At 45.3% G+C, this 12,710-nt stretch overlaps 1 protein-coding gene across 20 annotated transcripts in view; it reads left to right on the top strand.

The window, feature by feature from the left end:
- TC2N (tandem C2 domains, nuclear) overlaps positions 1–12,710 on the top strand; it is a 49,708-nt gene that overhangs the window by 7,131 nt on the left and 29,867 nt on the right. For 2 of the 20 annotated variants that reach the window (XM_080596299.1, XM_080596292.1), the window contains exon 1: positions 9,193–9,632. The gene's annotated coding sequence lies outside the window, so the exon portion shown is untranslated. The other 18 variants (XM_080596307.1, XM_080596288.1, XM_080596293.1 and 15 more) reach the window with 15 other exon arrangements.

Raw genomic sequence — 12,710 nt, 5'->3', positions numbered from 1 at the left:
TTGTTTTACGACTTGTGAACAATTTATATTGAATATGCCAGCAAGGACTATCTTAAAGCTTTTTTTTTTTAATTAAAAATCATTGATAAAAAAAGTATAATTGAATTATGGTTTGTTTTGATCATTCCCTGGTTTAATGGTGATCACAGAGCATCATTGTAAGTGTTCTTGTCAGGATCAGCCTGGTCCAGTGTAGACAGGGATTTGTGCAGTGAGCATGAGCCTATGAGCAGAATTTGGCTTAGCTCTGCAGAATAAGTTAGTCTCCTTAACAAGTAGCATTAATATAATTTGGGCTGAACTGGTTTCCTTATACATAAATCATTAACTAGTAGCTAGTTCTCACTCCCACCTGCACTACATGGCTTGTGATTTTAGTACAAGAAAGGTTTTTCCACCCACACACTATTCAATGACCCATGCCTAATGGAGTTTTGGTGCTCGTTGGTTGGGTTTATACTTCACAGGTGGAATGTTCTTATTTCAGCAAATTGCCAGGGCAGAGGAGGCTGGATCTGGTTTGTTTTGTGGGAAGTGAATAAACTTATGTCACACAGCTGCTCTCTCTCATTCTCATCACACAATTCATTGCAGAGATGAGGTAGGTAATACGACATTTGCTGGGTGTTTGATGTTTTACAAGGCACTCAGCTGATAAAGATCTCTATAGCTGTTTTGAACTCAAATGAACTGCTGCTGCTCACCTGCAGTTTCACAAGGACACTTCAGTTGCCTTCACTGCCCTGCTAACGCATTAATTCTGCATCACGTGCTCAAGAAATACTACGCTGAAAGGAAGCCGGCTAACACGCAAAGCAAATGATGAGAGGCTAAGTGCAGGAACTCTGGGCTGAAACAATTCAACCAAGAAGCAACTGAGTCTCTAGAGCTGCTCAAAGAAATAAGAAAACAGGTCTGTGACCCATGACTAAAGCTTTCTGGGTGTTCAATCCCCAGCAGGGTGCCTTGGTAGAAGTGGGCTGACCAGGCAAGCTCCTGAGCTGCTAGGCCTTCCGCTCACCTTGAGAGAAAATGGCCACTAGGAAACAAAGCTACCTAGATTTCACCATTAGTATATGGCTCTAGTGACCTAATTTGAGGTTTTCAGACTTAATTCACTGTATCCTTCTCTTTCTAGATGCTTCCAGTCTGCTTTACAGGTTGCTTTCATTACATGTGCTGTTGTGTTTGTCTTAGATGTGGTTGCATGTGGGATTGAATAGCGTCACTCCTTCTTCTATTTTTGCTCTTTTCACAACACAAGAATGATCTGCTCCTACACTGCCCCTGAAGACAAGGATACCTCCATTCAGCAAAAGCTCCCACAGGGGTGCAAATCAGAGCTCTGTGATAATGGTACCTCTGGAGGTGACTTGCAAGTGTGGACGGGAAAAGCAGTTTGCACTTTCTTTTCTGTCAGTGCCATCCAGCCAGCTGGTAAAGGACACTGTGCTGCTGGAGAAACAGGGCTTGGCTGGGCTGTAAAACTAATATCCTGCAAGGATTTAAACTCCTGCTGCACTTCCTTAAGGGTAAGATATGAGCCGTGTTTCCTTGAGAAGTCCCAGAGGCTGTATTCTGTGCACCAGAGCTCCTGCCTTCTTCTCCCCTCTCTGTTTTTGGTGGCACTGGTTACTCCCTGGGCCCACAGGTGTTGCTGAATGCTGTTAAACTGTCCTCCATGTCAGCCAGCATGTAGCCATCACCACACTGGTGACAGAAAAAATGCGTCCTGTATGGTTATTCTAGGGAGACAGATGGCAGCTCCACATCCCATACAGGTGAGCATTTCCATACAAGCACTTTCTTGCACTAGTAACTCATTAGGACAGCATGCACGATCTGTGTCTCGTTCATTCCACTGCAAGGGTTCATAGACTGTACCACTCTTCATAAGGACTCTCCCAAATACAAGCTGATATGCTGATCTTTAACAGCATTTTTTGTGCTTTAACAGCATTTTCATGCTGTTAAATGTCATTTTTTTTCTCTCTAGGAAGTGTTATTTTTTTTCTGGACTTTTGCACAGTTTAGTCAACATATCATTACAGAATGATCACCAAGGCCCCTTAAAAACAGTTGTGAAACACATCCTCCTTCTGTCTGCTAATAAAACTCTTTGTCAGGTATGGGATCGCTGTATCAGGTTAGCGGAGGACAAGCAGTTTGTGGCAACCAGTGCACTAGCTGAGAAATGTTTGATTAGGTTTTCTAAGATCTTGAAGAACAAGTTCAATAAATCCTTGCTAGCTTGAATGAGTGCACCTTTCATGTCCCACCACATTTTTCATTATGTCACTTGGATACAAATGCACGTGTTTTTAATGTGAAGTTAATCCCTGAGCTGCAGTGAAATGATTAACCCTTCACCCTTGAATTCCTTGCTACCATATGATCTAGTTCTTATGGAGCTAAAAGTTAAAGCAATAGTGACAGCTGCAAATGCTTGAGTCGAGTGGATAGTTGTTCATTATGGAAGGCTTTAGCCGTACATATATATGTTTTTGTCCTGGGGAGCACACGTAAGGAACATGGCACAGCTACTGTGTCCTGCAAATAAATATTTGTACCTACAGCTATTACTGCTGACTCAGGATTCTTGAAAGTAATCTTTCTAGAAAATACTTTGAAGAACAGACATCCTGCAGTTTGCAGCTATTAAACTTTCTGTTAAAACACAGGAAACACAGGTTCATGACACCTGTGGCATTCAGCTCGCATGTAAGATCAAGATGTACCGAGAAGGTACAACCCACTTAAGTCTGTTCATTACAGCAGATACTGAAGGAGCTGCATGTTCTAATCTCACTGAACGTTTATGCATAAAACCAAACAAATTAAATACGCAGAATCCTCTGCCTTGGGGAGAGGGGTCACACAAGGCTATCCTTATTCATGCACTAAAATCAGTAGTGATATGGGTGAAGGTTTTGACTGTGGCATGTTTGCTTTCCCATGCCTTGGAGCTTGCTGGGTGAGGTGCAGCCAATGCTGCAAGAGGGCCTGCAAAGTGATGGCCAGGAAGGTAGGCAGCAGGTTGGCTTTGCCTTATTTCATGTAACTTAAGGGTGCTGTGCATTGGTGTGCTTGTCTGGGAACATGGCTGAACTCTCTGCAGCTGGGTTAAAGCTTTAAAAGTAGGGTAAAGTCTGATGGTAACCTCTGGTTCTGCTTGTGTTATTGCTTATGTGTTTTAAGCCAGACTGTCCTGTTTTTATCTCCTTGCCTCCCTCTGAATGATGTGGCCAAAGCTCTAGCTAGAAGGTCAGTGTGTGCTCTCACACTGAACTGAGTAATTTTAGATGCAGAAGCAGCCTTCCAGTTTCTGTGGGTGACCTGTTACCGGCCTGCATTGATGTCCCCTCAGACTTCCTTATTTCCATGGTGCTGGCAGGCTTTAAAGTGGTGTGATTTCTGGGGTGGCTTTTTGCCCTCAGCCCTTTTATGTGAGGTAAATGAAGTTTGTTTTCACCTGAAAACAGAGGGGGGAAAAAAAAAAAAAGTTTTACAACTTGTTTGTTGACTTGGTGCCTTTCAGGAAGGACCTTGTGTGTGCTACCTGTGCTCCAGTGCGCGGGTGACACCTGGCTGGCCCCAGTGTCCCAGGGAGAAGAACATCTGCTTGTCCTCAGGCAGGCCCGTGTCTTTTTTTTTGGGGAGAGAGGCCAGCTCTGAGGCACTGATCAGGCCCTAGTGAGATGATGGCGGAAAAACGCCGGCAGGGCAGTGGCACCTGGCCTCCAGGTCCCAGAAGAGGGAGGGGAGGCATGGAGCTGGCAGGCGTTTGGACATTTCCTGCCCCTGGGTCGGCTGCCTGCTCCGCCATTTGCTTGGGCTGGCCAGTACCCTGGCCTGGCGGAGACCTGGAGGACCCAGAGGGCTGCATCTCGTCCCCCTTTCCACACTGAAAGAGGTGCTTTGGGACAGTGTGATAAGCCAATAGGCCTGGAACAGTGTTTGAGGAGTCACCCCAAAGCACCCCAGCAGGTCACACTATCCCAGCCTGGGGCAAGAGGGCCTCGCAAATAGCCCTGCGTCAGTATCGGTATTGGGAAATGGCTGCTCCTGCAAGGTTTCCACTGGCCTGGGCCAGAGAGCAGTGAGAAGGACAGACTGTAGGAGTGACTGTTTCCAGCTCCCCACAGCCCCAGTGCCTGTCCCATCCCTGTCCCCACAAAGGTGCCTGATGCATGGGGCTGCCCGACTCCTCGCATGGAGCTGTGTGGGAATGGCCTGGCTCCCCCTCGGCCCCTGGCTGCCTGGCGGCCATGCTCCCTGCCAGCTCCCTCCTCCTCCCCTTGCAAGCGGGGGCGTAGCGAAAATACAAATACGTACGTGCAATTAAGCACTTGCCTGCGTTTGGACCTTTCTGTCCAACCTATTTCCAAGTGCAGTGCTGAAAAACCACAGGTTTCCACTTGTAGCTGGTCACAGCTATCACTCTTTGACATGCTTTTGAATCGGAGGAACAAAAATAGTTCTGTGAGATCTATTATGTCTCTGGCTTGTAAAATACAATACTTTCTTACTAGGTTACACTAATATTTCGTAATTCATTCTTAATATTATTCTTCAATAAAGCTCTGCACAAACAGTCTATCCCACAGGAGGAACCTCTGCCAGATCCCAGATGTCAAACACATTTGCTTCAAATACATGAGTTCGTGACCTTTTATGTTTGTTAATGTGACGCCATGGAAATTATTTATAATAAATAAGCTTATTTCAGAGTCAGGTGCTCTGCAGAGCCTTTTTCAGTGATACAACAGTCCTTCCTGAAACAGGTCTTTCCTGTTTTGTTTTTGTCCCTTAACAATGAAGTTTTGGGAACAATTTGAAAACCTGTTATTGAATTGAGTTCAACTGCTGCGTTGAGAGGTAGACAGGAAGTTACAGATCGCTCAGATTTCAAACCTTTCCTGAAATCGGCTGCAGATAATGTTCTTCCTTTCTCTTTTATCCTGTACCCTAAAAATTCAGTTTTCAAACAACAGACTGTATGGATCCAAACAAATGCTAAATATATCGGCTTAAAGCACCAAATTTACTATGAAACTATTGGGATTGTTTGGATTCAAATGGCAGATTGAATAGATTTTTGCATGTAAGATGTTTATTTTAAAGCTGAGGGAGTACCATCCACCCACAGCCTTCAGGTGCAAGAGCTCTAGAAAATCTCTGAAGGTGTCAGTGTGTTGATAATGTAATTCTATCATCTTTTTTTCAGCAGACGTGACAACGTCCTCACAAACCTGTGTGGGACCATTTCCTGTATGAAGAACAGCTGGCTCTCAATGAAGCCAGACAAGAAAAAGACGCAATTGGAAAACACTCACAGGAACATGCCTTGGCTCTGCTTTGTTCTATTGTCAGCTGTACATTAAGGTTTATAAAGTCTCCTGAGTTTATTGGATTCATCATCTTGGATTCCTAGACAGTAGCAACAGCAAGAAATGTCTCCTGAGAAGGAAACCGAACCGTTTGCTCCTGCATAAACATGCAGTCCTGTTTGTCACTGCAGGCTGAAGCTGATGGCACGAAAACTCCAGTTCAGATCTAGCGCAGACCCCCTCCATCAGCAGCTAGCCAGCCAGGAACCTCACCTTGCTTTGTGCTAGTTTTGGGCTGACGGCTATTTATGACATGAAGACTGCCAAGTAGCTGAGAAGCAATTGTTGCAGCGTGCACAGATGCCACAGCCAAACATCTGAGGGACTGTCTGTGGGGAGACAGGACCAAAGTGTTCTGGTGCATGAAGGATGAGCCCACCTCGGACTTATTTACCAAATGTATTAATGACGTGTTTGTGCACAAGGAAAATCTGCCTTATAGCATGAGACAAGATAAACCAGGCCAGCAAATCTCTTTTCAAATCTACAGTACATCAAATCTAAATGAGAGAAAGAGGGCTTAATTTGGACGACGAAATATCTTCATGTAATTTTTCCTCTAGGCATCCTAGCAACACTTTCAAAAGATGCTGGACATGCTGCAGTAAAACTGCTCTTCTACAGCACTGTGGGAGGAAGCAACTGGCTGCAATCTCAGATGGTGGACAGAATTACAACGGGTTATGTCAGGAAAGCATGACATTAAAGGTACATTTGAAAAAAGGAGAAAACAAAAAACAATAGTCACCAACTGAATTATAACAGCTTTCTGTAACGAAGTGTGTGGACCCCACCCAGCATCTGTGGTAGAGGAGGGAAGGTGTCAGTTAAACTCAAAGGTTGTAATGGGAATGGAAAAAGCCAGTCTCCAGCCGAGAGTAGGACAGGGAGGATGAGAAATACAGTTTCATGTTTCTCCCAGCAAAACCTCAGGGGATAAAGATTACTGCTGCAAAAACTTCCATGGTAGTAAAAGTCTCTGGCTGCAGAAGTTGTTTATAACAAAGGTGTATTAACCACTTATAGACTTCAGCTGAAAAGGACTCACATTTCACTGAAATCTGAGTTGCAGAATCCTTTTTTTTTCTCTCTCACAAATCCTCTGCATATGAAAACTTCATTTAGTGGCTACACAGGGAGTTTGGCTGTGAGACACTGTATGCTGTGTGCTGGACTTGTCTTGATAACGCCCTACTTTAATGTCCGGACAGCTGAGCTCATCACTTGGGTATTACTGTATACACTACATTTTAAATCCAATCATAAGTACATCATACATCACTTCATGTTAATTTCTGAAAATACTTTGGACACAGTAGAGTTAGATGCTTACTTGCTCTAAAGGACTCTCAACTGCATAATTGAATTTGATATGTTTCAAACTAGGCAAGAACTACTAAGCAATAATGTTTTCCACAGATATGCACTTTTCTGCTTGAAAGCTTTCAGTGTGCTCTGGGCAAACATGATGTGCAAACTTGGAACTGCTTGAGATTTAAAATCAAAGCTGGCATGATTCAGTAAGTGTGCACAAGTGGTGGGATCTGGTTTCTGATGCAGAGGATCACTAGGGAGAGTTTATCAGGCTTGACTGATGCAAATCAGCAGCCTTTGTGAGCATTCCTGATTACAAACTTGTTCACTGGCATACTTGTGCAAAGTGAAGAAAAAGGGTTATAGTCTGTTTAGAAGCTTTTGCATAGAGAATTACTCAAGAACACTTGTGTCAGTATTTACACATGGGGTTTTTATTGTTTCAGGTCTACTTCTGAAAGGTATGAGGGCCAAGGAGGAAAGAAGGATAAAATGCTCTCCTGCCTGTAGCTCCTTTCTCTGGTCTTCTCTCCTGGCTTCTCCTCTTTCACCAAGAAAACAAACAAACAAACAAACAAAAAACACTGCAAAGTTGTAATTCAATAGCATTAAACAGACTCAGCAACAAGTGAAAAGTGTGCTGTGCAGAGGTTCAAAACAGATGGGAAGGGCCTTGCTGGAGAATATGAGAGGAGAAGTGTAGCCCAGACTAATAAATTCTCCCTGCTGGCTCTGCCGGGGCTGCTCAAGTAATCTCAGCCCTGCACTTCTGGAGCTCAGAGCACTGTGGTTTGGCTCAGCCAGCCCAAACCAGCCCTATTTATTTGTTCATTCTTAGCACCAGGGAGCCCTGGCTGGAGGCAGCATGAGAGGGCAAGAGCAGCTGCAGAGCCCCCTGAAACTAGGAAGGATGAGCGGTTGCAGTGATGGTCCTGGGATGGGCATGGAGAAGGGCTGAGAGCAGGTATCAGTAAAGCATGAGAACATCGCCAGGTTTCTCAAGTGAACTTTAGTTACAGAAAAATTCACAATGACTCGAGCAGAACATGGGGCGCTCTATATGCTGGCAGGAGGCAGGCAAGGAAAAAGGAATGTATCTGCAGTTGGCTGAGAGGTCTAGGCAGCAAAGAACAGAGGTAAATTGGTTTCATTGCTGATCTTCATGCTTAATTTGATTGGGACAAAAATCGTCCAAGGGAGATGGGAGTTATAGTTCCCATCCCAGCTAAAAAAAATAGTAATAATAAAAAAATAGCACAATAATGTTCTGTCCCTCCATGCAAAATAGGTCAGCCACATCCCTCACCATGTGCAGCTGAACTTTGTGTTTATTGAAACAAACCATCCAATTTTCAAGCAGCGGAAAGGAGAATGGAAGGTGTGTCCTGAACCATCAAAAATAAAAAAACACAAACAGGAATGTGAGAAGAAGCCCCCTCAAATTGTGGAGGACGACCCTTCCCGTGCTTTGAGAAAGAGGGAAGGTAGACTTGCAAATTTTTTTTCCCCTATAACTTCCTTGTCAGAAATACCCTTTATTATGTCCCTTCCTTCATCAGAGACGTGATCTGCATTCCTGAAAGCTGGCTGCTCCCACGCTGCCAACTCCAGCAGCTGGAGAGCCACTCAGGCAGGACTGGAAATCACTGGAGAGCCTGAAAAACCCTTGAGCTTGAAAATGTTCACGTAATCTGATAGTGGCGAGCTGCATACAGGGACTGTATCAGTAGTTAAACAACATGCTTTTATGAACAGTGGAAGAAAGTTCTTCACGTAATTTATTCACGTAAGCGAATTCAATGAGATGCCTTGAAATGTGTGCTTAATGTGTGCCTCAAAAGAACTCAGATAATTTTGGAAGTTTACCAGGTTACTTGAATTGCTTTATAGGAGTGACCACACATAATCTCATCAGCTCCCTTAACAGCAATCAGAACCACGCTGCTATGTGATATCCCAGTGCGGTACTGCTGGCTCTGTACAGAGACTAACAGAGACTCGTTGTTAGTTCAAATATTCTGAGCCTGTGCTTTTGGCGAAGGCTCTCTCCTCACAGTGACTCTGGGGTTTCAAGTAGTTGTGTTATGCTGCATGATGACAGGCACGAAACTCTTAGTTAGCATCAGGTCCATTGAAAATAAAAACATGTCATTGTAGAAAAACTGCACTCTTGGGGGATGGGGAATCCCCAAAAGGCTGGAGTTCAAGAGCAGTTAGGATGACCATCCCAACACCTCACTAACTGACTTGTAATTTTAAAGCACCTTGAAGCATACAAAATTGACTGGAGGAAAAAGACCTTTTTTTTCCCCTACAAATGCAGCCCTGCTTCCTGATCACACCTGCCTCGAGAGGAGAGGCCAGGCAAAACCACCTGGAGACTCTCTAAACCTTTGCTTCCTGCAGGGAGACTTCTGCACCAGAAATTCCTGGGGCAATTTCTGAGCCAACCCACCCCGTGTGTCCAGTAAGTTGCCCCGCAGGCTGTGCAGGCTGTGGCAGGGGCTTTCCCTCGTATGCTTGTGTAAAGCCTAACTTGACAGGGATCGACATCCCAGCTGGCAATGCCATTTGCTAGAAGAATATACATTTTAAAAATGACTTTTCTCGCTGAAGCATAGGCCCGGTGGTGCTTTAGCGAAGCGAGGGACAGCGTTGGCGCTGCCTTTGCCGGCGTAACGGCCCAGCGAGCGACAAGCACGGGCACCTGGCGGCCGCCCGGAGAGAAACCCGTCCCGCTGAGGCGGGGAGCGGCCGGCGGGGGAACTCCCGCTCCGCGACACGGGAGCGCCCTGGGCCCTCACCGGGACGGCCGCGAGGGCCGGGCCGGGGCGGGGAGCGGGGAACGGGGAGCGAGGAGCGGGGGCCGCCCCCTGCAGGCTGGGCCGCAGCCACCGCCCGGGCTCCGAGAAGGCGGCGCGGCGGCAGGTGCGGGCTGGGCGCGGGGAGCCCGGCGGGAGGTGAGCGGCGGGGAGGGGAGAGGAGAGGAGAGGAGAGGGACCCGGCAGGGGGCACGGCGAGGAGGCAGGGGGAAGGCAGGGGGTCCCGGCGGGCGGAGGGTTATTTTTCTCGCTCCTCCAGAGCGTCCCGTTGGGCTCTAGCTCCAGGAGAACCGCTGCAGCGCGGGCATCCCGGTGCCGATCGAGGCCGCCTCGGGGTGTGCGTGGGGATAAATGGGAGCAGAACCGGGCGGGGAGCCCGGCTTTGGTCAGGGTGTCCTGCCGGGGTGACCCCACCGTGTCACCGTGTGGCTGCATGCAGCATACCTGCCTTGTGTATCGATGCTTGGGATGTTTAAATGTGAATATGCAAGGGATGGTTTTGCAATCTGTAAATTACTGTTTTCTCACTATGTAGGTAAGTACGTCCTGGGAAACAAAAACAACATAATGATAGGTTTTGTAAACCTGATGTATTTCACCTGCATACTGATAGTTTTGTTGAATGGGACAGCATGTTTTTAAAGTCAGAATTCTTCAAGGATCTGAGCGTATTGATCTATGTGCTTTTTCCAAGTAGGCTAAAAGTTACCAGAGTAATTCAACTTGCAGAACGCTAATGCTTAAAGGCAATATTACTGGGCAATTCACGTTACAGGTGGTGCTGCACGTCTGTAATGCCTTGCCGGCTCACTATTGTATCAGTGGGGTTTTTGGCATGCAGACCTTTCAGCCTCTGCGTTTGGCTTGTTTATGAGTGTGAACTTGACAGTGTGCTTCCAAGATTTGGCTTGGGACTATATTTTCTAAAAAGCAGCAGACCTTGAGAAATGGAGGCAGGTAGAAAAATAGTAACCATAGTCAGCTGTTACAGAATTAAATCTTCATATAAATTAGGCCCAAGATTAAATTGTACTTAAAACAGCCTCAAGCTGGTATTACTATAAGAAAATACCCTTGTACAATCAAAATATTCTGTGCGAATTAACATCTAAGCTGTTATACCAGGCAAGAAATAAACTAACTAAATCACCTTCTGCAGGAGTGCTCCAGGTAACTGGAGATACAGTTTAGCCAAAGCTCAAATGGAGATCATATTAAGTAAGCTGGTCTTGTAACTTTCCTTCAGTGTGGAAGCTGGCCAAGTGTTACATGTGATGCATTTCTCTAGATAAGAATGGAAAGGTAGATACCATGGCCATTCCTTCAGTTTACGCTTCCAGTCGGTGCAGTTGTGATTGTGCGGAAAGGGAATGAGATTTCAACAGCAGTTTGCTGGGGCAGAACTGTGAAACACTTTGGCATCTAAATGATCCTGTGGGCACCTGCTCCTCAAGGCTAGACCCTTGCTGTCCTACTCCTCACTTGCTGATCTGCGCAGCTCAGGTTTTTCTGGTAAGATTTGCTGAATACGTTGAGGTCTGCTTCTTGATGTGGCGTAAGTTTTGACAGTGTTAGTTAGGTGCCTAAGCTGCCCTGGTATCCACAAGTGAGTGAGGTATTTCTTGACAAGTTGCTCTTGGAGAGTTCAATTATCCTTGAATTATACCTAGATGATCAGGACCCACTTAAAATACATGCAGGGAGCATGGGAGTGTGCTGCTATGCCTATCCATTCTTGCTTCTTATTCGATAGGTTTTGTCTAGAACTGTTACCTAGCCATGAAGAGCAAAGTTCTGAATTTCTGCCTTTCATTTCTCAAGTTAGTGCTAGAGCTGTAAACTTGTGTGTTGTTCGGGTCTGGTGGTCTCTGACTCCTTACTTATAAAACTGTTTTGCCTTGCTTTCAGTGCAGAAATATTCATTAGGTGAACTGTGATCCTGTAACTCACTGGAGAGGCTATGAATTCAGGAGTGGGGAAGTTTGATTTCTAGTCCTTTTTCCATCTGTATGTTGAATATTAAAAAATTACTTGTGGAATACATGTGGCTAAGGAATATTGAATTTCAAGATAATATATATTTTTATTAAAGTGTTCCTTGATTCTTGTAAGTACGTGTAAAAGTTACACCTACTAAGAATGCTGCACCTAAAGGCACGTTGGACTCCACAGAAGTCCCGTTAGTTCCACTGTCCTCTCCTACACTTAATTTAAGTGATGGATCCCCAAGTGATTAAATCTTCTTTCTTGCTATGCAATGGAAAGAGTGAACATAGGTGGAATTGTTCAGTCAGTCGTGTGTATAAGCTATTCATTTATTATGGTGGAGGACAAGCTCAGACTCTGATCTCATTTTCTTTCTCCTAATCATGAGGCTCAATCACCTCACTTGTTTGTTCTGTCACTTCTGTTTCCTACCAGCTGATTTTGATTTTCACTCAGCCTTTGTTCTTCTTAGTCACAGGTGTTTCATTTTCAAATTTACATTACCCCAGAGTAGTGGGTTGGCTCTGGAGGGGACTGTCCCACTCTGGCTCCCTGTTTTCCCAACAGGGCACTCTCACCCCACCCTTGAACAGTCAACTGTGGGAAAACTGGTTTTTTTTGTAAGCATATTTATATATTTTGGTAGTTTATTTTTCCATCTAATCAGTGAACTGGGCCAACTCATCATGCAGCTGCATGTTTACTAGATCCAACATGAATGGTTGTTGGCACAGGAGAGCAGCACTGTCCCTCTTGGTAGCAGCCGGCAGCCCCTTGCTCTCACCATGCCTGGTAGGCAGAGCCAGAGGGCCTGAATTAGAAGGGCAGCTTCCAGCCAGGCTTTGGCTGACTTAGGCCTTCTAGATCTTCATGTGAATCCTGCCTGCTTTGCCTTATACTAGAAGTACCTCTTGACTTTGGTGGAAATATTTATTAAATTTATTTGCTTGGTAAAAATGTTGTTGACCCCATTCAGTGAATTTTGCATGATATTTATCCAAACCTACTGCTTCTCTGTTCAGACTCTTAATTTTGTAAGAGAACTACTTTGTTTGCTTTGAATTGGTACTTCCGAGTTAAGTCTGGTAAATATTCCCTCATCAGTCTAAGTAGGACAACACACAGTCTCCGTCAGCAGAGAGCTTAAGAGCTCATCTCTTTACAGTGAAAGGCAAAGTGAAAAGCAGAGTGGACTTTG

This window comes from Anser brachyrhynchus (genome assembly GCF_964034855.1).
Source record: "Anser brachyrhynchus genome assembly, chromosome: 5".
In the NCBI taxonomy this organism is placed as follows: domain Eukaryota; kingdom Metazoa; phylum Chordata; class Aves; order Anseriformes; family Anatidae; genus Anser; species Anser brachyrhynchus.
The sequence above is the reverse complement of the archived record's forward strand: the minus strand, read 5'-3'. Positions and strand labels throughout refer to the sequence as shown.